The sequence below is a fragment of the Terrapene carolina genome, unplaced genomic scaffold (genome assembly GCF_002925995.2).
Source record: "Terrapene carolina triunguis isolate 2854851 unplaced genomic scaffold, T_m_triunguis-2.0 Scaffold25, whole genome shotgun sequence".
Taxonomy (NCBI): domain Eukaryota; kingdom Metazoa; phylum Chordata; order Testudines; family Emydidae; genus Terrapene; species Terrapene triunguis.
Window position 1 is genome coordinate 3,176,392 of NW_020664376.1, and position 23,395 is coordinate 3,199,786.

The 23,395-nt window shown below is 44.7% G+C and overlaps 1 protein-coding gene across 1 annotated transcript in view; it reads left to right on the forward strand.

Moving 5' to 3' along the window:
- The first annotated feature begins 17,068 nt into the window (after window positions 1-17,068).
- LOC113406310 (protein Jade-3-like) overlaps window positions 17,069-23,395 on the forward strand; it is a 70,728-nt gene continuing 64,401 nt past the window's right edge. Inside the window, exon 1 of the mRNA XM_026650458.2 lies at window positions 17,069-17,141. The gene's annotated coding sequence lies outside the window, so the exon portion shown is untranslated. The remainder of the gene's footprint in view (window positions 17,142-23,395) is intronic.

Genomic DNA, 23,395 nt, shown 5'->3' on the forward strand with positions numbered 1-23,395 from the left:
AAAAATACTTCCTTTTTGTTTGTTTTAAACCTGCAGCCTATTAATTTCATTTGGTGACCCCTAGTTCTTGTGTTATGAGAGAGTAAATAACATTTCCTTATTTACTTTTTCCACACCAGTCATGATTTTATAGACCTCTATTATATCCCCCTTAGTTGTCTCTTTTCCAAGATCAGAAGTCCCAATCTTATTAATCTCTCCTCCATAGGGAAACTGTTCCATACTCCTAATCATTTCCCCCCGCCCCCCCTTTTCTGTGCCTTTTCAAGTTCCAATATATCTCTTTTTGAGATGTGGGTGACCAAATCTGCATGCAGTATTCAAGATGTGGGCATACCTTGAGTTTATATAGAGGCAATATATTTAATGATTCCTACCATTCTGTTAGCTTTTTTTGACTGCCACTGCACACTGACCAGACATTTTCAGAGAACTATCCACATTGACTCCAAGATCTGTTTGAGTGGGACATCATTTTATATGTATAGTTGGGATTGTTTTCCAATGTGCATCATTGAATTTCATCTGCCATTTTGTTGCCCAGCCATCCAGTTTTGTGAGATCCCTTTGTAATTTTTTGCAGTCTGTGACTTAACTATCTTGAGTAGTTTTGTATCATTTGCCAATTTTGCCAACTCATCATTTACCCCCTTTTTCCAGATCATTTATGAATAGGTTGAACAGTAATGGTCCCAGTACAGACCCCTGAGGGACACAAGTGTGATATTAGCAAGGGTATAAAAATCTTAAATTGATAAGAAAAGGCAGAGATACAATCATGCCCTTTACAAAAATGGAGAAATCTACCCATGCGTGGGCTAAAACTGTAGAAGTGATGCAAAAGGAACACAGCTTTAGAAATTCAGTTACTAAGCTTTCTGCAGGCTATTTAAATTATATCAGTAATATTGAACAATTGAGCTAGCCTTTTTTACACTTGATTTCTCTTATTGCTAAAGCTGATGGGAGTGTATTTTGGGAGGATTATTGCACTGGTCATGTAATATAATTTCTCCCTTCTCAAAGCATTGGAGGCATGCAAAACTTTCCCAGAAATGTTCTGCCTCTCAGTAGTTGAATGACTACTGTATTCCATTAGATTAGTCATGCCATAACGTTTCTGAAAATAATGTGCAAATAGGAGCTATTTACTGTTTCCTATTCAATTAAACAAAGACCAGCTGCTGGAGTTAATGTGTAGGCCCTGCACAATCAAGCTTGTACCTACTTTACCAAAAAAAAAAAAAAAAAAAAACCCTGCAAAAACGCAATGCATTATTAAATTGTGTATAGTCATCTTTGGATGTGTAAGAAGCAAATTGTTTTCCTGGTGTAAGTATTAATCTGAGTTAATAACTAGTAGTACAAACTGAGAGCTAGTTCTTCTAGTAAACAAATGTTGTGCTTGTTTAATAAATGAGACTTAAAGGCTAGGAGTAGCTCTTGAAAAGCAGCATCCAAACTCTCCTTATATGTAAACATACATGTAGAGAGATATTTGTAGGAGATTGTAATTTAGAGATGCTCCCTCATAAGGGACAGTATTATGAACACAGAAATTTGGAGATGTGCCCTGGAGATAGGGACTGGGAACACCACCTGGATGTGTTCAGTAGCTCACCAGAAGCTCTCCAGTTTGTTTTTATTAAAGTTTTATTCTTTTCTCATTCACTGGTTTGTTATTTAATGAACCCCAAGATTGTTACATGGTGTCAGAAGTGCTGAATGAGAAGGAAACTGCCGTCATTTTGAACTCCAGTGTTTGCAACTGAAAGCAGACACAAAGGGAGGCACCAGAGAAGCACATGGAGCACGAGGCTTTTGCATGCGTTTGGCAAGCAATATAGTAGCTTGACTAGCTTAAGAAGGGAGGAAAAGCCAAAAATACATGTGTTGCAACATCCATCCATCCAGTCTGCAATTGTCAGACAATGTTGCAGAGAACTGGAAAAATTTCAGACAGAGATTTGAATTGTGTTTAGCAGCCCTAGAGGCAAAGGAGAAAAATGAGCAAGTGAAATCTTTTTTTCTATGTTGTTTTGGGAGGAAGCATTGGATATTTATAACAACTTTAAGTTTGAAAAAGGTGAAAGCATGAAGTTAAGTAAAATACTGACTAAATTTGAAGAACATTGCATGCCAAAAAGGAATAAAAGATAAGACATGTTTTTTACATGCGAAAAGAAAAAGACACCATAAAGCAATATGTCACAGAATTAAGGAAACTCAGTAAAACCTGTGACTTTGGTGAGCTGACAGAGTCTCTGGTCAGAGCCAGAATCAGTTGGGATGTTAAAGAGGATGTGTTGACAGAGAGAGACTGCTTTGTGAACACTTCACTTTAGAAAAAGTTCTCCAAATATGTAGGGCAGCAGAAACTGTGAAAGCCCAAGCCAAAGAACTGAATTCACCAGAAGGGGTTATCCAAGTACTCAGTACAAAAGAATATAGCCAGAATAGGTCAAATCAAAGAGTGGAACCACTTGCTATGAAAACCACGTCTAGGGGAAAATTGGGCACAGGCGGTCATGTGGAAGGTGTGGATCCCAGCATGACTCCAAACAGTGTTTTGCCTTTGGGAAACTGTCAAAACTGTGGGGAAAATAATCATTTTTGCAAAATGCTGCAGATCCCAAATGCAAAAAAGTCATGTGTATTCAGTTAAAAACCATCTCATTGAGGAGTTTTCATAGATGTACTGGGATTTATCCTGATGAGAAGGACTGGATACTGCATATGACAGTGAATGGAATTCCACTGAAACTGGCCACAGGAGCTCAGGTTCCTGTTCTGTCTGAACAAGATTTAGAGACTATAAATAAGACCAAAACTGAGAGCAACAAAAATAAAAGTAACTGGTTATTCTGGAACAAATAAACCAGTGAAGGGGTGGTGCATTGCTAGCATCAACCATAAAAACACCATGTACAAGCAGGCTCCCTTTCATTGTAGTGCCAAAGGAAGTGACACCAATTTTAGGTCTGGCTGCATGTGAGAAACTCAATCTGGGTGCTCTCACTACAAGATCATATTGAACTTGGCTATGAGGCATTCTTTTGGGAATACCATGACATGTTTCAAGGGTTGGGTTGCTCACAGGATGAACATACAATCTGGATAAACATGCAGGTCCTTCCAGTTATCCATCCATGTAGAAAGGTGCCATTGGCACTCCATGATAAACTCAAGGCTGATCTTGCAAGGATGGAAGCAATGCAAGTAGCACAAAAAATTGAGGAGCCAACAGAATGGATGCGCTCCCTAGTTGTCATGGAGAAAAGTAATAGCCAGCTATGCCTATGCTTAGATCCCAGAGACCTCAACAAGTCTATAAAAAGAGAACATTTCAAACTGCCAACCAGAGAAGAGATTATGGCTCAATTTGCAAATACTCAATATTCTTCTTTGAGTGATTGCTCATATTGATTCCAATTAGGGTGTGTGCGGGCCATGTGCACAGTCGTTGGAAAGTTTTTCCTGAGCAGCTCCCATGGGATTGGGTGTGGAGCCCCCTGGAGTGGCATCTTCATGGTGCTGAATATATGCCCCTGCTGACCCAGCCCCTCCTCAGTTCCTTCTTACTGCCAGTGGTGGCTCTGCCAAAGCGCCCCCAGTGCTGGGCAGGCAGCGCGGACCCAGTGCCAGGAGGACGGGTAGCATGGCACAGCCCCAGGGGCACACTGCGGCCCCCAGCCTCTGGCACAAAGGGACCAGCAGGCAGGATGGAACTTGGGGGTGGAGTATGGGGAGGGGGACATCAGGCTGTTTGGGAAGACAGAGCCTTCCCGTGCCTACAATACCTGCTGCCCATGCTGAATGGCATCCTCATACTTCACTACTTATAATACAAATAATGTTTTAGTAGCCCTTGCTAATAAACAGGGACAAAATTATTCTTTGAGATATTTAAGACTATTGGCTCTGAACATTTGGATATGTATTTTACTTGTCTTAAATGTTTCCTTGTTTGTAAGTACTTAGGTTTCATTAATGTAGCCTTCTTTTTCATGCATGCATCTTCACTGTAATGGTAGTCACAACCTTATGTCTTTAAACTGGTGAAGGTCCACCTTTTGGTATGGGTTTTTGAAGGGATTTTATAAAGCTTGCAGGTGATATTGGTGTGACTATTTTAAGAAACACCAGAATGCCACAGATGCGTATTTCATAAAGTGTGCACGTCTCAGATGCATATTTTAAAACTTTTCCCTTTATCACTAAACTCCTGTGCCATTCTTGCTCCTCCTAATTATTGAGAGGGCTTTCCAAGCCTACAAGAATTACTGTGAAATTTAGGAGGTCAGCAGCAACAGGAAGCCCAGTGCACACTTTAAATTACACATTTTGTTTGTGTCCAATATGACTAAATGTTCATCTTGGGGGATTAACAAAAAGATTAACAAAAAAAGTGCTAATCAGACTTTGCATTGTATCCTGGAGCTCTATGAGCACAAGGTTTGATAGTCCACCAAAGGTAGTAAATTCTGGAGTGGGGACTTGCTGTGTGCTGGCCGAAAAGTTCTATCCTTAAGAAATTGTAAAAAGTATCTCATCTGATTTCTACTACCATAATGATGTAGAAATCAACAGACAATTTGATAAAAGACTGAGAGATATTTAACTTCTTTCAGAAGGAGTGTCAAATTTGATGCAAAGCACTATACACAAGTACCATTGAAATAAGCGGGAATTCTGTGCAAGGGGTGTTTAAGACTGGGCTTGAGGTCTGTATTTCATAGAAATATAGGGCTGAAAGGGACCTCAAGAGGTCATCTAGTCCATTCCCCTGCACCGAGGCAGGAATAAGTATACTTGGACATCCCTGGCAGGTGTTTGTCTAACCTGTTCTACAGTGATGGGGAGTTCACAGCCTCCCTAAGTAACCTGTGTCAGTGCTTAATGATCCTTAAAGATTTTTCCTAATATCTAACATAAATCTCCCTTGCCACAAACTAAGACAATTACTTCTTGTCCTTGGTGTCCTCTTCTCCCTTGGTGGATGTGGAGAACAATTGATCACCATCTTCTTTATAACATATTTAATGTATTTGAAGGCTGTTATTGGGTCCCTCCTCAGTTGTCTTTTTTGCAAGTTTTTTTTAACCTTTCCTCATAGGTCAGGTTTTCTAAAATTCTTTTTGTTGCTCATCTCTAATTTGTCCACATCTTTCTTTAAGTGTGGTGCCCAAAACTGGACACACTACTCCAGCTGAGGCTTCACCAGTGCCACATAGAGCTGAACAGTTACCTCCCGTGTCTTACATATGACACTTCTGTTAATATACCTCAGAATGACACTTCCCTTTTTTACAACAGCATCATACGGTTGACTCATATTCCATTTGTGATCCACTATAACCCCCAGATTATTTTCTGCAGTACTACTGCCCAGTCAGTTATTCCCCATTTTTAGTTGTGCATTTGATTTTTCCTTAAATGTAGTACTTGTCTTTACTGAATTACATCTTGTTGATTTCAGATCAATTCTCCAATTTATTAAGATCACTTTAAATTCTAATCCTGTCCTCCAAAGTGCTTGCAACCCTCCCAGCTTGATGTCATCAGCAAATTTTATAAGCATACTCTCCTCTGCATTGTCCAAGTCATTAATGAAAATACTGAATAATGCCAAATTCTGAAGGTATCCCTGCAGTACCCTACTTGATGTGTCCTCCCAGTATGACAGCAAATCATGCACTAGTAATTACTGAGTTTGTATTTTGAACTAGTTGTGCCCCCACCTTATAGTAATTGCATCTAGACCATATTTCTCTGGTTTTCTTATGATAATGTCATGTCGGACTGTGTCAAAAGCTTTACTTAAAGGCTCTACACATTACTCCCAGGTCAAGGCTAATTCTTCTCTCCCCCCACCAGATAAAATATTTGAAAGTCCCTCAGTTTTATCTAGTCAGCACATGCACTTGCTACCAGAGCATTATTGGTGCACTCTTGGGCCTGCTCAAAAGGCCATTATAAATATCAGCGGGGATAGAAAAGAGAACATTTTAAAGGAACTTAACAACAGAAACTGGGAAACTTATTTCAGTAGTTCCTCTCTGAGAAGAGTTACGCTGTTTCATTAACATGGGAGTACTCTTTTTAGCATGTCTGGACACATTGATCCTGTTCAGAACTGAGTCCCCCCACACAACATCACTTTTGAGAGACTTCATGCACTGTGAGTTTTTTGAAGCACACTTCTGACTAAACTGAAGGGCTGCCCTAATAACCTGTGGGCACCTTTTGGAGAGCTGCACCAAGGCACTAAAGGTATTGGATTCAAGCTTAGAGATAAAAGATCATCTTTAAGTTTGAGGTTCTTCTTTGAGTGGTGTCCCTGTGGGTGCTCCACTCTAGGTGTCAGTGTGTCCCTGCGCTGGAGATCGGAGATTTTTCGCAGCAGTACTCAGTCGGGGGAAGGGCGCGCACAGGGGTTGTCTCGTGCAGCCGTTGGCGCCTCCTGTAGCATGCGCTCTGATGGCCACACATCCTGCATCCGCTGTCTGGGAGAAACTCATATCTTCCAGAAATGCACACACTGCACCAAATTGACAACAAGAGCAAGACGTGATAGGGAGCTCTACTTGAAAATGATTCTTCTGGAGAAATCCCTCCAATCTCTGCAAGAGACGTCCTCCGGGGAGTCTCATAAAACAAGATCCCTGAGCTCCGATAAGGCTCCGACTTCCAAAACTGTCAGGAAGCGAGCTTCGACCTCTCCAGCAAAGGTCTCTCAGAAAAAGAGAGCTTCCCCAGCGAGGTCTTTACCCTCAGTGCTCCACTCATCCAGAGTAAGCACTTATGAGGCACCCGTCTCCTCCGGCACTGTCTCTCAGCGGACCTCTGCTGAGCCCCAACGCGCAGCACCGGAATTGAGACATCAAGTCTCCTCCATGGCACCGACTACCCTGGGGCCGAGCGCAGCACAGGCAGCGGCACCGCGATCAATGCTGCCGCAACGGCACCGACCCAAGACTTGATGCTGGCTAACAAGTCAAATCCAGCAATGGTCAGTGCTCCAACGGTCGACCGCAACCCTAAGGCAGGACCAGCGCCACTCCTGCATCCTGATGACTTAGCGCTTGCTTTGGCACCGCAGTCACTGCTGCTCGGCACCAAACACTCCCCGAGCTACATGGCACGGTACCCTCCTTCATCTCCTGCACCAATCTCCATGCATAGTGGAGAGGAAGGAGATGTGCAGGACAACTGCTTTTCCTCATAACGTTCCTCCCCATCACAGATGAGACCTACATGGAACGCTATGAAACCTAAGCATCATCCCTCCGAGCATTCACAGCCCTGGTATGCACAGCACTGGCCTTACCCATTACCACCTTACCCCACGCAATGGCCACAATGGGGTCCTTGGTCCACATACCAGAACCCCTATTCTGGTCCTCCTTCCCCAGCCATAAGAGGTTCTGAGTACCTCCATCATTACCACACAGAGAAACCTCTGATCCCCCCGAGACAGTGATAGAAGAGGAAGAGATACTCTCACAGGCAGACATGGATGATTCACCACCTGCCCCATGCTCATCTTCTGCACCAGATGAAGCGGTGACGCCATCTACCCCTACGGCACCAGATGACCTGAAACAGTTCCAAGAACTCTTCAGAAGAGTAGCAAACAGCCAAGAAATTGCCTTACATGAGGTGCAGGAGAAACAACATAAGTTGTTAAAAATCCTACAACCGGCATCATCGACTAAGATTGCCCTCCCCATGGATGAGGCTATAATGGAGCCTGCGGAGGTAATATGGCAAACACCAGCATCAGCACTACCCACCAACAAATGAGCTGACAGGAAATACTTCGTTCCAGCCTAAGGCACGGAATTTTTGTTTTCACACCCTCAAGCTCTCTGGTGGTAGAGGCTGCCAATCAGCGCAGTAAACAGCCTCATTTCCGCTCCACACCACAAGATAAAGAACACAAGAGACTGGACCTCTTTGGGCGGAAAGTTTACTCGCCAGCCACCCTTCTGCTTAGAGTTGCCAACTATTCTGCTCTACTAGCAAATTACGACTACTCTAACTATAGTAAAATACAAGAGCTCGTGGAACACCTCCCCGAGCATAAACGTCCTCAACTTAACGGCATCATTAATGAAGGTCAGTTAATAGCCCGCGCACAGCGCTGCAAGCCTCAATGGATGTAGCGGACACAGCTGCCCGAACAACCGCAACAGCTGTAGTTATGAGAAGAACATCATGGTTGCAAGCTTCGGGAATTCCGAAAGAACTACAGCTAAAAGCGGAGGACCTTCCATTCGATAGGGATAAATTATTCTCGTCTCAAACAGATGATGTCTTCCATACCATGAAGGCCTCCTGAGTGATGCTGCGTACGCTAAGCATACATCCTCCGCCTGACAAACACCCACGCTTTACACCATACCAGAGGTCATGAGACACCTCGTTTAACCATCAACAACCATGATACTTCACTCAGAACAGACCCAAACAACAGGCTCAGAGACGACGAGCTCCACAGAACCAGGCCTTGTCCACCTGTCCATCTACATCTATGCCACAATTTTGAAGTATTGGTCGAGGGTATGCACGACCTCCCCACACCTCTAGCGCCAACAGATCCCATCCCACAATTTTGGTCACCGCCTACACCCATTTTATCGTGCCTGGGCTGCGATAACCACAGATCAATGGGTTTTGGAGATCATACAATCTGGCTACACCATTCCTTTCACAACCATCCTCCTCCCCCTCCCCCGTCCCTCCTCAGGGACCCCTCTCACAAGCACCTTCTGCAACAGGAAGTAGTCCAGCTCCTACTGCTGGGTGCTGTAGAACCAGTACCACATCAATACTGAGAGAGGGGCTTTTATTCCAATATTTCCTGACAGAAAAGAAAGGAGGGGGATGGAGACCAATCTTAGATTTCCGAAAACTCAACAGGTTCGTACACAACCACAGGTTCAAAATGGTCACTCTGGCGACAATAATCCCAGCGCTAGACAGGGGGGACTGGTTTGCAGCCCTCGACCTTCAAGATGCATACTTCCATATTACAATACATCCTGCCCACGGACCATTCCTGCGGTTCACAGTAAGACCCAACCACTACCAATACAGGGTCCTTCCCTTCGGACTGTCCACTGCTCCCTGAATATTCTCAAAAACACTCGCAATAGTAGCAGCACATTTATGACACAAAGGAGTCATAATCTTCCCCTATTTGGACGACTGCCTTCTCAAGGGTGCCAACCGACAAGAAACGGCAGGCATGTTGAAGACCACAATATACTTGTTTCTCCGCTAGGTCTACAGATAAACGAAAAGAAATCCACCCTGGAACCAACCCAGCAATTGGAGTTTATCAGCGCTGACCTAGACTCCATACAAGCCAAGGCAATATTACCAAACCACAGATTCACTACATTGATCAATCTTATTTCCACGGTGACCATCAGCGCCCAAACTTCAGTGAGGACATGCCTTCAGATTCTGGGACATACGGCAGCTACGACTTTCGTAGTAAAGTATGCCAGACTCCATATGCGCTGTCTACAGCACTGGTTGAGCACAGTCTATGCACCCAGCAAACACCCTCTCAACAGACGCGTGACACTACCACCAAGGGTTATGCTCTCCCTACAATGGTGGACACAACCAGGGAATGTATGCTCCGGGATTCCCTTTCAACAAGACCTCCCATCAGTGACTATTACAACAGATGCCTCCCTGATAGGTTGGGGCGCCCACTTGGGTCACCACAAAGTAGAAGGCAAGAGGTCCATGGCGGAAACCCAACTGCATATCAATCTCCTGGAACTACGCGCAGTACACAATGCATGCCGACACTTCCTCCAACTCATACGAGAAACCTCAATCTCTATTCTCACCGACAATGTGGCATGCATGTTTTACATCAATCTTCAAGGGGGAGCCAGGTCTTACTCGCTATGCGTAGAAGCCATGAACTTATGGAACTTGTGCATCCGCAACAATATAAACATCACAGCATCATACCTACCAGGATGCCAAAACACTACAGCCGACAACCTCAGCAGGCACTTCCCACAGAAACATGAGTGGGAAATCCACTACAGTGTTCTCTGCACGATATTCCAAAAATGGGGTCACCTGGTAATCGACCTTTTCGCCTCAGCGACAAATCACAAATGTCCACTATTTTGCTCCAGGGCAGGCCTGGCACCAGGATCGTTAGGGGATGCCTTCCTCATCCTGTGGAACGCATTGCTCATGTACGCCTTCCCGCTGATCCCACGGGTCATCTGCAAGCAGGGCCGCTGAGACTGGGTTCGGGCCCCAGTGAAAAATTTTTTTCGGGCCCCCCAGCAAGGGTTGACCGGCTAAACAGGGCCGACGAGAGGGTGGGGGGGGGCAAGCTGGGCCCCGGGCCTCCTTCTAGACCGCCGGGCCCCGGTAATTTGTACCGGATTCCCCCCCCTTCTCGTCGGCCCTGTCCGCAAGATACGACTCGACAACGCATATATCATCCTCATTGTCCCCACATGGCCCAGACAGATTTGGTTTTCGTTCCTCTCACGTCTAGTGGTCTATGCCCCACAACCGCTGCCTTTACGGACGGACCTCCTGTCCCAGAACAAGGGCCTGACGCTCCATTCAGACCCAGCAAAGCTCCATCTCAAAGCATGGCTCCTTTGTGGTTCCAAGATGGGGAACTGAACTGTTCAGAGAAAGTGAAACAGGTATTACTAAATAGCCGTTGCCTCACCACTAGAAATACTGCCACAAGTGGAGAAGATTCTCCCTTTGGTGTCAGCAAAAACAGCTGGATGCGACCAAAGCGCCTCTATCTATGATCCTAGACTACCTATTAGAACTGAAGGAAATGGGGTTAGCCATAAGTTCTATTCAAGTACACCTGGCCGTCATCACGGCCCTCCACGAACAGATAGAAGGGGCTTCAATATTCACTCATCTGAGTACATGATGCTTTCTAGCAGGTATACAGAACATCTACCCAGAAGTACGCCAACCTGCACCACCATGGGATCTCAATCTTGTGCTCAAATGTCTCACAAGACCACCCTTCGAACCTCTAGCAACCTGCTTGCTCTTACATATGTCAATGAAGGTCGCATTCCTAGTAGCAATCACGTCTGCAAGACGTGTCAAAGAAATAGGAGCATTGATGGCTGAACCGCTGTACACTATATTTACCAAAGACAAAATCATCTTACGTCCTCACCCAAAAGTGTGCCCAAAGTGGCTACAAACTTTCATATTAACCATATCATACACTTACCTACCTTCTCTCCCAAGCCACATAAGGACTCTCGAGAAGCAATGTTACACATACTAGATATCAGATGGGCTGTAGCCTTCTACTTGGACAGAACTAAACAGTTTTGCAAGTCACCAAGACTATTCGTCTCTACAGCAGAGCACACCAAGGGCTCTACAATATTGATCCAGAGACTCTCCAAATGGGTCTCTTCCTGTATTCAAACTTGCTACCACCTGCATAACAAAGAACCCCCTGTGGGCATCAGATCCCACTCAACACGAGCCATGGCGACATCGATTGCATTCTTGAATAATGTCCCCTTAATAAACATTTGTAGAGCTGCAACCTGGACATCAGAGCACACTTTTTTGCAAAGCATTATGCTATCACCCAAGGCCTTGTCTCAGACTCTATCGTTGGCCTCACTGTGCTCTCATCACACACTTATACATAACTCCGAACCCCTACCACCACTGGTGGGGTACTGCTCTACAAGCACCTAGAGTGGAGCACCCACAGGGATACCACTCGAAGAAGTTACTCACCTTGTGCAGTAACAATGGTTCTTCGAGATGTGTGTCCCTGTGGTTGCTCCACTACCCACCCTCCTCCCCTCTACTTCGGAGTTCACACAGCTGAGCTCCGCTGTGGAGAAGGAACGGAGAGGACGGTCGGGGGTGCGCGTGCTACAGGAGGCGCTGTCTGCATGACATGACCCCTGTGCATGCCCTTCCCCCGACAGAGTACTGTTGCGAAAAATCTCCTATCTCCGGCGCAGGGACGCACCAACACCTAGAGTGGAGCACCCACAGGGACACACATCTCGAAGAATCATCGTTACTGCACAAGGTGAGTAACTTCTTCTTTCTTTGCTTCATTGCTAATATTGCATGTCACAAAAACTTAATTTCAGCCACAAAAAGATTGTAGTTTACATGACTTTTCATTAAGATTTTACTTTGCATCAACCTCTTCTCAGAAGAAACCTTCAGCAGTCATTAGATTTTAATTGCCAGGTAATTTTTCTCTACTATAACATTCCAATGATATAAAAAAGTAAATAACGGGGCAGTGAAAACATGGGGAAGTGGGGTACCTTTCCTACTTTTTGATAATACCTGTCAATGCTCATTCATCAGTTTGAAGGGTACTGCATTAAGGTTCCACCAACTGCATCAATTCTTACCAGTGAATAAAATTTTTGGCAGTCTTCAGAATTGGCGTTAATGCTCTTGAAGTAACGGGGTATGTTGAGCTTTGACATAATATTTGTGAATTTCTGTTCTCAGTTCAGGTGACTGATCCTGTGACATTTGTACTTCACAGGTGCCTGATCACCTGTGACACTTTTGCACCCGGATTGTAGAGTTGGTAGAAAATGTCCCCCTGCTTCCCAAAATTGGTCACTGAAATACTTTCAGGCTTCCAGATTATATATCCTTTCCCCAGTTCCATTCATGCTAAACTCTGAATGACCTTATTTCTCAGATGTTAAACATTATTTCAATGTAACCTTGTTATTGGTTTAATATACTGTGTGGAGCCTACTCTATACAGCTGAATAATTACTCATTTCAGCCCTAGTATGGTATATATATATTTACATTTTATCCTGCCCATCTCTTTTCTATTTTCAGTTTCCAGGGTGTTCTTCCCTAGGGATGATTTTCAGTGTTTGTGCTATATTTTATTGGCATGTTAACATCTGGGCCTGCAAATTCCTCATATTCTCTAGATGTCTGGAGCATCTATAGTTCATCCTTTCAGCCTAGAACTTGGAAACTGCTTTGACATCTCTGAAAAGAACACCACCATATCTGCTTTATATTTGTTCATCTTGTCGCATTTTCTAGGAACAGATTGAGAATGTTATTGTATTTCTTTCTTCCATAGTATAGATTGTATATGTAGGACCAGATCATGAAATCCTGGCTCACACTGGAAAGCAGTTATTGAAATGTGTAGTCCCATTGACTTTGTGTCCTCATATTTGCCATGTCAATTGTCTCCTGTGGCCTCAGCCCACTGTGTTGTATATGCAACAAAGTTCATTGAAAATTTATCATAGAAATGTTTGTTTTTAAAATGTGAATTAGTATTATTTGTCACATTCATTCTCTGTAAAGACTGGCTCCAGGGTTGGTGGAACAATTTGTATAGTGGGGGCGCTGAGAGCCATTGAACCAAACCGTAAACCCTGTATATAATGGAAACCACTTCAAGCCAGGGGGTGCGGCAGCACCCCCAGTTCCAGCACCTATGACTGGCTTTCTAAACACTATAAATCCAACTAAATGGGCCTGAAAAGTGATTGGAATTAGCATGTCCATATTTAACTGACATAATGCAATTTTTAAGGTCTAATAACTGAGGAACCAACTGGGGCTAAAATCCATCATATATTCCCCTAAACTTAATTCTATCCGTTAAGTCTCTAGATCTTGAACCCTAAACTTATCACTAGTCTAGCAATAAATATTGTCCATCCTGATCCCCAGGCCATTGTAACTTGGTGTAGGAAACTCTGCAAGTGATGGGACCACTTAAATCCTACTTTTTGTATTTAATAAAATCACTTTTTACTTATTAATTAACCCAGAGTATGTATTAATACCTGGGGGGGCAAACAGCTGTGCATATCTCTCGATCACTGTTATAGAGGGCGAACAATTTATGAGTTTACCCTGTATAAGCTTTATACAGGGTAAAATGGATTTATTTGGGGTTTGACCCCATTGGGAGCTGGGTATCTAAGTGCTGGAGACAGGAGCACTTCTTAAGCTGTTTTCAGTTAAGCCTGCAGCTTTTGGGGGACGTGGTTCATACCTGGGTCTGTGTTTGTAGCAGGCTAGTGTGTCTGGCTCAAACCAGGCAAGGCACTGAAGTCCCAAGCTGGCAGGGAAAACAGGCTCAGAGGTAGTCTAAGCAAATCAGGTGGCAGTCCCAAAGGGGTTTCTGTGATCCAACCCGTCACAACATGCTAGCATTTGTTCTGGGAAACGTACAATAATGGACAGAATATAGAATGAGGTGATCATTGGTACATGAAAAAAATGACCACATAGTTATCATCACCATTTTAATGTGGTTTCTATCTAATCAAATCTTTTATCAAAAATATATCCTATGCTATGCAAAAGTTAACTAAAGGTTCTGTTTTGCCACCCCTCCTGTTCATTGTGTTCATAAAGTCCTTGTGGAAGATTGTGAGACTTTCTGGGGTGCAGTCATCACACTATGCTCTTCATTCCCTTCTTATTCTACCCATATTATACAGCTTCACTATCTTTCTAGTGGCTAACTGAGAGGAAGGATGGTCTAGTGCAGCGTTTCTGAAACTGGGTTCCGCAGACCATGCTGATCAACTCCTCCCTCTCCCTCCCAGCATCTCCTGCACGCCGAGGAACAGCTGTGTAGCAGCCTGCAGGAGGCACTGGAAGGGAAGGGGAGGCGTGGGGATGGGGTGGAATCATGTCTGAGGCCACTGGCCCTGCTGATCAACTCCTCCCCCACCCTCCCAGTGCCTCCTGCATGCTGCAGAACAGCTGTTCAGTGGTGTACAGGAGGCGCTGGGAGGGAGAGGAAGGAGCAGGGATGGGGCATGCTCAGGGGAGGGGTTGGGAAGAGGAGGGGCAGGGGTGGAACGGGGCCAGGAAGTGGTGGGGGAGGGCTTGGGGGAAGGGGTGGAGTTGAAGCAGGGCCTGGGGCTTAGGGGTCCGTGAAAAATTTTAAATCAAAATGGGGGTCCTTGGGTTGCTAAAGTTTGAGAACCGCTGATAGCATTTAGGGTTCTAGCCTAGCACATGGCTACAGGCTTCCTGCATGACCTTGAGTGAACTGAGCCTCACATCTGTGAAATGGGATTAGCAGTACCTCCCTACCTCACAGGATGGCGTGAGGATATATCCATTAAGGATTGTGAAGTACTCGCATACTATGGGTGATGGAGGCTATATAAGTACCTAAGATAGATGTGTTTTATTTGCCTCCAAACCTATCTTTGACATAACTGATACTTGGCATAAGGAATTATCTGGGGTGGAGTCTGCACCTATTATTGAAGGTATTTTGTTGATCTTTTGCCAAAAACATTTGCAATCTGATGGCCTACTGGAGCCATTTCACTGCTCTTTGATTCTCAGGTAACAGTAGTGGCCCATAGCAATTTTTGCCATCCTTTGTTTCAATTGCATATTTTACTATAATGTTTCTCAGAGCAATGGATGAGGGCTTTTTATTTGAAATAGGTCAAAATAGGTAAAATCGAAGCTGGTCACTGGCCAGACTTTACATGTGGCCATCCATTGCTTTTTTGTCACTTAAAAGATAATCTATACTTTGATACAGGTGCAGCATGCTGTCTGTTTTTTAAGTATGGTGGGCTGGAGATTGTAAATTTAGGCCCTAATCTTGCACTTTTATCAGTAACTATACAAGTAGCCCCATTTACTCATGTGCATAAAGTTATTCCCATATCTATCTGCAAGATCAGTACCTTAGAGTGTAAATTCTTTGAGACAGATATTGTGTCTTATTCTAAGCTGGAATTTATCACATGGAAATGTAACTAATAATGTGTACTTAAAATCAGACCAACTGTCTGAACTTGTTTCCTATTAATTTCTGGGTGCAATTCACAGTGCTGACTCTTATTCTTAAAGTCCTGAAGTTTCAGGGGCCCAGGTAAATGCTTTATGGAAAGCACCACTTACTTTACATCCATTGAGGTAGGTGAAATCAGATTGAGATACTTAAAAAAAAAGATAAAATGTGCCAGCATGGTGGCTGAGCCTTCTCTTTGATGGTCTGCTGAAGTTCAGGGCATGATGTAATTCTCATTTGTTTTGGATCGTTTTATTTGAATTGGATTTGTTTTCAGTTTTGTTCAGGTTTTGGTTGTCAATTAGGCCATTTTGTATTTTGCACAAAGGTCTACTGAGGCATGCTTCTTTCAGACAGGGCAGTGGCAGCCACAGTGGCATGCCACCACTTGTTAAAGATGGCAAATGTAATTCATACATGTCAAGTACTGAGAATTAAAGTGCTCTGAGATGGCACTAAGTGCTATTTAAAAAACAAACCACTGTCTGACGTAGTAAAACTATGATCCCACAAACGCTTCCACATGTGAGTAACCCCATGAAGTTCAGTGGGATGTTATGCGCTTCAGTGGGTGCCGGAGCAGGGCCAAGGTGCCCAAGGATGGTTAAAAACAGCCCAGCAGCTGCTTTCCCCAGGCCTGAGGCTGGCAGTCCCCAGCTCGAATCGTGCCTCTTGCCGGGCTGGTTGGAGGGTGTGTGTGGCCTGAGCCAGCTCCCGTCTCCGCTTCGGCTTCCCCTTCTGCCACCTGCTCCGTTGTTCAAGGGCGGCCCTTGTGCGCTCTCGCTGGGGAGGGGGATGGATCCGAGCAGCCTCCGCCCTTGTGGCACAGCCAAGGAGCCGACGGTGGGTGGCACCGAGGGGGTCCCCGTCCCCCGCTCCCTGGCCCGCGGGTGGCGTTTAGGACCCGATCCCCCGAAGGGCTGGGTCCCGGGCAAGGGGGCTCTGGCGCGCCGGGGGGCGGCCCTGGAGCCGGGAGGCCGCTCTGCGCAGCGGCGGCGGGACGCGCTGGCCGGGCCGGGAAGGGGCGGGGCCTGGCGCCGCGGCGGCCCTGGTACAATAGGGCTCCTGTGTGCGGCCTCCGCCGCCTGCCAGAGCCAGCGCCAGCAGCGAGCCAGCCGCGGGGCCGGCATGAGCGGGGCGGCCGGGGCCTAGGCGCGCGCGCGGCCGGGGACTGGGGAGGCGGCGGCAGCGGAGACGCCCCGGCCGGGGAGGGCGATGAGCGGCGGGGAGCGGCCCTGAGCGCCCCGCAGCCGCTGCGGCCGCACACGCCGGGGGACGCGGGCGCGGCCAGAAGGTGAGCGGGGCCCTGCGGGCGGGAGCCTCGTGGAGGCGGCGTGGGGCAGTTGGCGCCAAGGCCGCGGGGCTGCGCGGCTCCCTCTCCCGGCAGGGCCGGGGGCAGCAGCGGCAGCAGGGCCCCGAGCGGGGCTCGTCTCCCCAAGCGGCTCCGGGGCACTGGCCCCGGACCGGGACCCGAGGCAGCGTTTGGGGCGGGGGCGCAACATCGGGGTGCGGGGGGCTGGGTGGATCCTGTGGGGTGAGCCCGGGGCTGACTCGCTCGGCAGCTCCTCGCAGATCTTTTCTCTCCCTTTCGGCCCCCACGTGTGTCGACAAAGGGGCAATAACAAGTGCATGAACTGCAAGCGTCCCTTTGATTTCTCTCTGCTTCTCTCTCTCGGCTCCCGCATTGTGTGCTGAATTAAGGCTCTCGCAGGCAGGGGTGCTGCCACTTTAGGCCTTGTCAGTTCAAGAAAGTTGCACCAGTTTAAGTAGCATTGTGATCTTTTAAAACCGATTTTAGTTAAACCCGTGCAAAACCCTGTGGGGGCGCAGTTATTTCTGTTTAGAGTGGCTTATTTTGATGTAGCTTAAATTGATTAGTGGGTGTAAGAAATAAATGCCCCCGCTGCACGAAAATGTAATTTGTGTAGATGAGCCCCTTGTGCTAATCAAGCTGAAAGCAAAGGTGATTTGTGGTTCGACTCACCAGGTCAGCGTGCACTTATGTATTTTTTATTATGATCTCTTGGCACTTAAACTATAAATACTGTGGTAATGCCAAAAGAACCGATCAGGGCCTTGTTACACCATGCTCTGCGCATACGCCTAATAAGAGAAGTCCATGCTGAAATGTTCTTTGTTCACTGCAGATAGATGTGAAGACTTGTTAGTTTCTGCACCAGTCTGCTTAATCATGAAAGAGTGCATTTGGGTGTGGTGGGAGGTTAGCCTAGTATGCAAAATGAGAATTGCCTTTGGAATAAATGAGGACATATTCTGCCACTAGGAATAAAGTCAGACTGAAAAGTATGTAGCTTATGTGGAAGAGTTGTCTTAATGTCTTTATAGTATGTGTTGGCAGTATTTCTCATTTGATGAGTGCAGGTAAATCAGACAGATTTTTCATGAATCTGAAATACTTGATCTTTTAGCTTTAAAAACTTCTTACTAGATAGTAGTTTAGCTAAAAAAAATACATACTTGCATCATCTTTACATGTACACAGTGTTAGAAATACATTAATCATAGCCTAGTGCGATGCAGGTAAGTAGTATCATTACTTTACAATGGGGAATCCCGACAGAGTGCCAAATGTCACATTTATGCCTGCATCTGTAACTTTGACTCCATGCATCTGAAGAAGTGGGTTTTTACCCACCAAAGCTTATGCCCAAATAAATATGTTAGTCTTTAAGGTGCCACCGGACTCCTCGTTGTTTTTGTGGATACAGACTAACACAGCTACCCCTCTGATAAATGTCACATTAGCGCTGGAATTAGAAAGTGGAAGTTTCTATTGCCGCCGTTCCAGAAAACATCTTTCAGTACCCTTCTTATTGTATTTGGTTAATGTTGTCATGCTGTTTGAGACAGGCCTGTCTTATTTTACACTTGCAGAGCTCCCAACACAATGAGTAGGTGTTACTGTAATACAAATAATAATGCTTACAAATCAACTATATTGTATGACAAGCCATGGAAGAGTGTTTAAATATCTCTAGCTGCACCACGATATTTTATCTTCCATTTTCATATTATTTAAATACTGCACTTTCTTTAAAACATAATTTCTGTGAATCAAGCATTTTTGGTGTTGTGAAAAGGTTAACTATACATGATTCAGAACTCAGGGTGGAAGCATCTTTCTAGGTGATTGTGAGCTTTAAATTTAGTCCAATGATACTTTGGACTAAACAATTTAAAATCTAGGTTTAAAAAAAAAAAATCTGCATTTATCCTGCTTTCCATTTGTTTATATATGTGGGGGAGAGGAGACAACTGTTTTGGTTGGCAGTACTGTAATTGAAAAGACACCATCCAGTTGAAAATGTCATTCCCATATGAAAATTTTGTATCTACTCTTGCTATAAGTAACACCTAATGTTGTTATAACTGGCAGAGATTAGAGAGCTGTTCTTTTTAGTTCATGCATTTGACAGCAGTTTGTGTATGACAAGATGCACTGTTTTGTTAATTACTTGCACTTCTTACATCATGTAGGTGACACACCTATGATATCCTGTTTGGGGGGGGAGCTCAATTGCATCTACTATTCCCGAACAATACATGAGGATATTTTCAATTTCAGCTCTGATTAAGCTAAAATGCTGGGGGCATGGGCATGTGCACAGAGAAGAAAGGAAAGATCTGAGCTTGGTAGTGTAACTCTTAGGACTGCCCAGAAGACCCTTAAAAATTATAAAGTGGAAATCAGAAATACCTTACAAGTTTTTTTAAAGTAAGTGATGTTGAAAGGCTCTTCTGGTAGAAAAATGAGTCGATTTAAAAAAAAAAAAAAAAAAAAATTATTTCACAGTAGGGTGTGCTCTGAAACGATTTGGGTCTTTTTTGTGTGAATTCCAGTCAGACTAGACATGACATGCCTTATATTTTTAAGTCTTAAGGAAAGCAAGGGGAACAAAACTTTTGCAGACGTGGGAAAATCTTTTTCAGTTTTGTGTGGACTATAAATCACCAAAAAAAGCTATAACCCCTCCATCCCTCTTTATTTTTTAGGTCACCTTTACAAAAACTGCTTCCTTAAGAGTCTGAGAAATCTGAGCAGCTGTTTTCCTTGTTTTCTTTCTAGAGTGAGCAAGTAATATAACAGGTACCTGAAGCAAAGATTTGCAAAGGAGATGACACATGAACACCTGTAGTGGTGTCGAAACTTATTGCCAGATCAGGGGTCTATTGAAATCAATAGAATCTTCCGTGAGTATTAGTGTTTGCATTAGGGGGCCTCTGGGCAAGATTGGGCTTAAACCCTCTTTCCCTTTCTACCTGTTGCTTGTGAACTCACTCTGACAGAGAAACCAGAAAGTTTGTGTGTCATTTCTTGGGATCTCAGAGGCTGTCATCCTTGTTATTTTAATAAGGTAAAATTAAATTATATATATATATTTTTTTTTAATCTTAAGTCTTGCCATTTTTGAAAATGGCAGTTTACCTTTAACTTACTCTAAAGTATGTTTTCCAAAAGCTCTTGTTCTTTATTGCTGAACTTCTACACTTGTGGAGAATGTTGAGTGCGTTTTGCTCTTAGCAGTTCTTTAAAATATTTATGGTTGTGGCTTCAACAGGAGAGATTGAGACCTGCCCCCAAATACCCCATAGTCCAGTGTTGGGGCACTCTTCTGGGAGGTAGACGACCCAAATTAAAGACCCAGCTCTGTATCAGGCACAGTGGGGACTGAACCTTGGTCTCCCAAGACTCTTGGTGAGTACGCCAACCATTGTGCTAAAGATTACTAGGAAGGATGGGGTGGCACGACTGCCACTTCTTGCATCTGTTGTGTAGGTTTAGGGGTGCTCAGAACTTGTCTCCTGAATTGGGCCCCAAGGCAAGATAGGCGTGGAATGCCTCGTTTGAGAATCCCACTGGGGCGTAGGTGGGTTTGATTTAGGCACCAAGTTGGTGGGCAGTGTCATCACTGAGCTGGCTTTGCACATGCCCAGCTGTCAAAATGTAGACACCGTAGGGGCTTTACCGGTGCGGACTTTAGGTTTCTACAGGGTTAGGAAGCAGCAGAGGAATCATTTTTTGTGAATGTCATGGATGCCTAAGTCCCCCTTGTAAGTTTCATCCTTAGTGCCTGTGTTATAAAAGGGATACAGTCAACTTGAAATCAAGCCAATTTAAAAAAATGAGTTAAAAGTAGTTTGAGATCCTATTACTGCCCCTAAGGCCCCTACCATTACCTTTGGTTTTACATTTGTATTTTCCTATAAGTTAAATGGTGTTTCTAATCCCTTGTTGGCATGATAGCAGCCACGTGGTTACGAGAACTAATTTAATTTTAATGTGTTCTGTTGATTTAAAAGAATAATAAACATGAGATCTAAAATAAGATGTCTGTTTAAACCTCACAATATTTCTGTAGGTAAGATATCTAAACTATATCTAAACAATCTTTGGAAACTTTAAAACTTCATGCCCACTTGATCGTGCTGCCTAGAGTCTGGAGGCTTGGATTTTAGTCCCACCTATACAGTTAACTCATTGTATATGACTTGCTGAAGAGTACAACTTTTCTTTATATCTCTAGGATACAGATAATAGTTCTTACCCACTTTGTAGAACACATTTAGTGAGCTTTGGATGAAAACTGGTACAGGTCAAACAAAAATAACAAACAGTGTATCTCTTCTACACTCTTGTTTGAAGGTAAGTTATTTGCCTGGGGCCTAGACAAGTGAATTTGTGGGGCTCTGAATTAAGCTGGTTTGTTACGTGTGTGTGTGTGTGTGTGTGTGTGTGTGTGTGTGTAATCAGATGTTAGTTTGCTACTTATAACGAAGAAACTTTGTTTAAAACATCATATGTGTTTATGAAGGATACTTTAAAGAGCCAGTTAAGGCAGGTTGGTATGTTCTTACTGTGCATCTATCTGAAATTATGGAGATGTCATTACCAATTCTGTAGCTAAATGTGCATTGCATCTTAAAGTGGGGTTTTAGTCACTTTGTTGCTGACAAATGGTGATCATAGCCAAATTTACCACTTACTCTTGTGGTAAAGATTTAGTTTTCTGGACAGTTATAGGTGAATAATTTCAATACTTTTGGAATTTTTAAAGGGTAGAATGGAGACATTTTCTATTTTATGTTTGGTGTATCTCTTTGCTGTCTCAATTTTAAAATAATTTTGTTTTAGTGTTTGAAACATAATGAAGTTGGAGTTTATAAACAAAATTTTGAGCATACTCTATTGAAAACTTGGAAACTACCAAGTTAATAGCATCCCTCATCAGGGGTGTTTCTGTTTATGTAATGAAAGCTAACAGATGATGATGATTGCATTTTCAAAAGCTGATGTATAACAGAATATAGGTCTGTGGAGAATGCATCAGGTAAGAATGAGGCTTCTTGAGGTTAATGGGAGCTGTGGGGTACTTGTCGCTCTTGAAAATTGGGTCATTTATCTGGCTCCCTAAATATAGATTTAATAGCTTCACTTTAGGCTCCTGTTTTAAAAATCTTGGTCTGAGAATATGTAGCTACCTTAATGCAACTGATCACTTAGATTTAATGTTATTCTAAAATAACCTTGCTCTTTGTGCTGTCTCCTGGGTACAGCTGCAAATGTGAAATACAACCCACCCCATCAATATATTATAAATTTTGTTCTGTATTTTATTGTCTTTTGAGATTGCTAACTATAAGCTAACATCTTGCAGGAGGGCTTAAGTGTGTAATATCACAGCCAGGTATTGACTTCAATGGAGAGAAGTCCAACCTCAGGATTGTATTTTTTCACCTCCGTATGTCGGTGTAATTCAGAGGTGGGCAAACTATGGCCCACGGAACCCTCCTGCCTGGCTCCTGAGCTCATGCCCCGAGAGGCTAGCCCCCGGCCCCTCCCCCGCAGCCTCAGCTCGCTCCGCTGCCGGCGCAATGCTCTGGGCGGCGGGCTGCGAGCTCCTGGGGCAGCACAGCTGCAGAGCCCGGCCTCACTCGGTGCTCTGTGCTGCACGGTGGCGTGGCTGGCGTGCCACCAGTGCTCCAGGCAGCGTAGTAAGGGAGCAGGGGGGGTTGGATAGAGGGCAGGGGAGTTTGGGGTGGTGGTCAGGGGATGGGGGTGTGGATAGGGGTCGGGGCAATCAGAGGGTGGGGAACAGGAGGTTTGAATGGGGATAGGGTTTCCAGGGGGGCAGTCAGGAATGAGAGGAAGGGTTGGATGGGAGTGGTGGAGGGCAGTCGGGGCAGGGGTTCTGGGGGCTGTCAGGGGACAGGGAACGGGGGGGGGGTTGGATGGGGCAGGAGTCCTGGGGGACTGTCAGGGGGCGAGAAGCAGGGGGGGTCGGATAGGAGGCGGGGGCCGGGCCACACCTAGCTGTTTGGGGAGGCACAGCCTCCCCTAACCGCCCCTCCATACAATTTTGGAAACCTGATGCGGCCCTCAGGCCAAAAAGTTTGCCTGCCCCTGGTGTAATTACTAACCAGTCCCCTCTTTTTGAGCTGTTCACTCTTTCATATTTCACTGAATTTCAAATCTCCCCTCTCTTGTGAGAAGTTGAGCTTACAGTATTTCAGAGCTCTACATTTCAA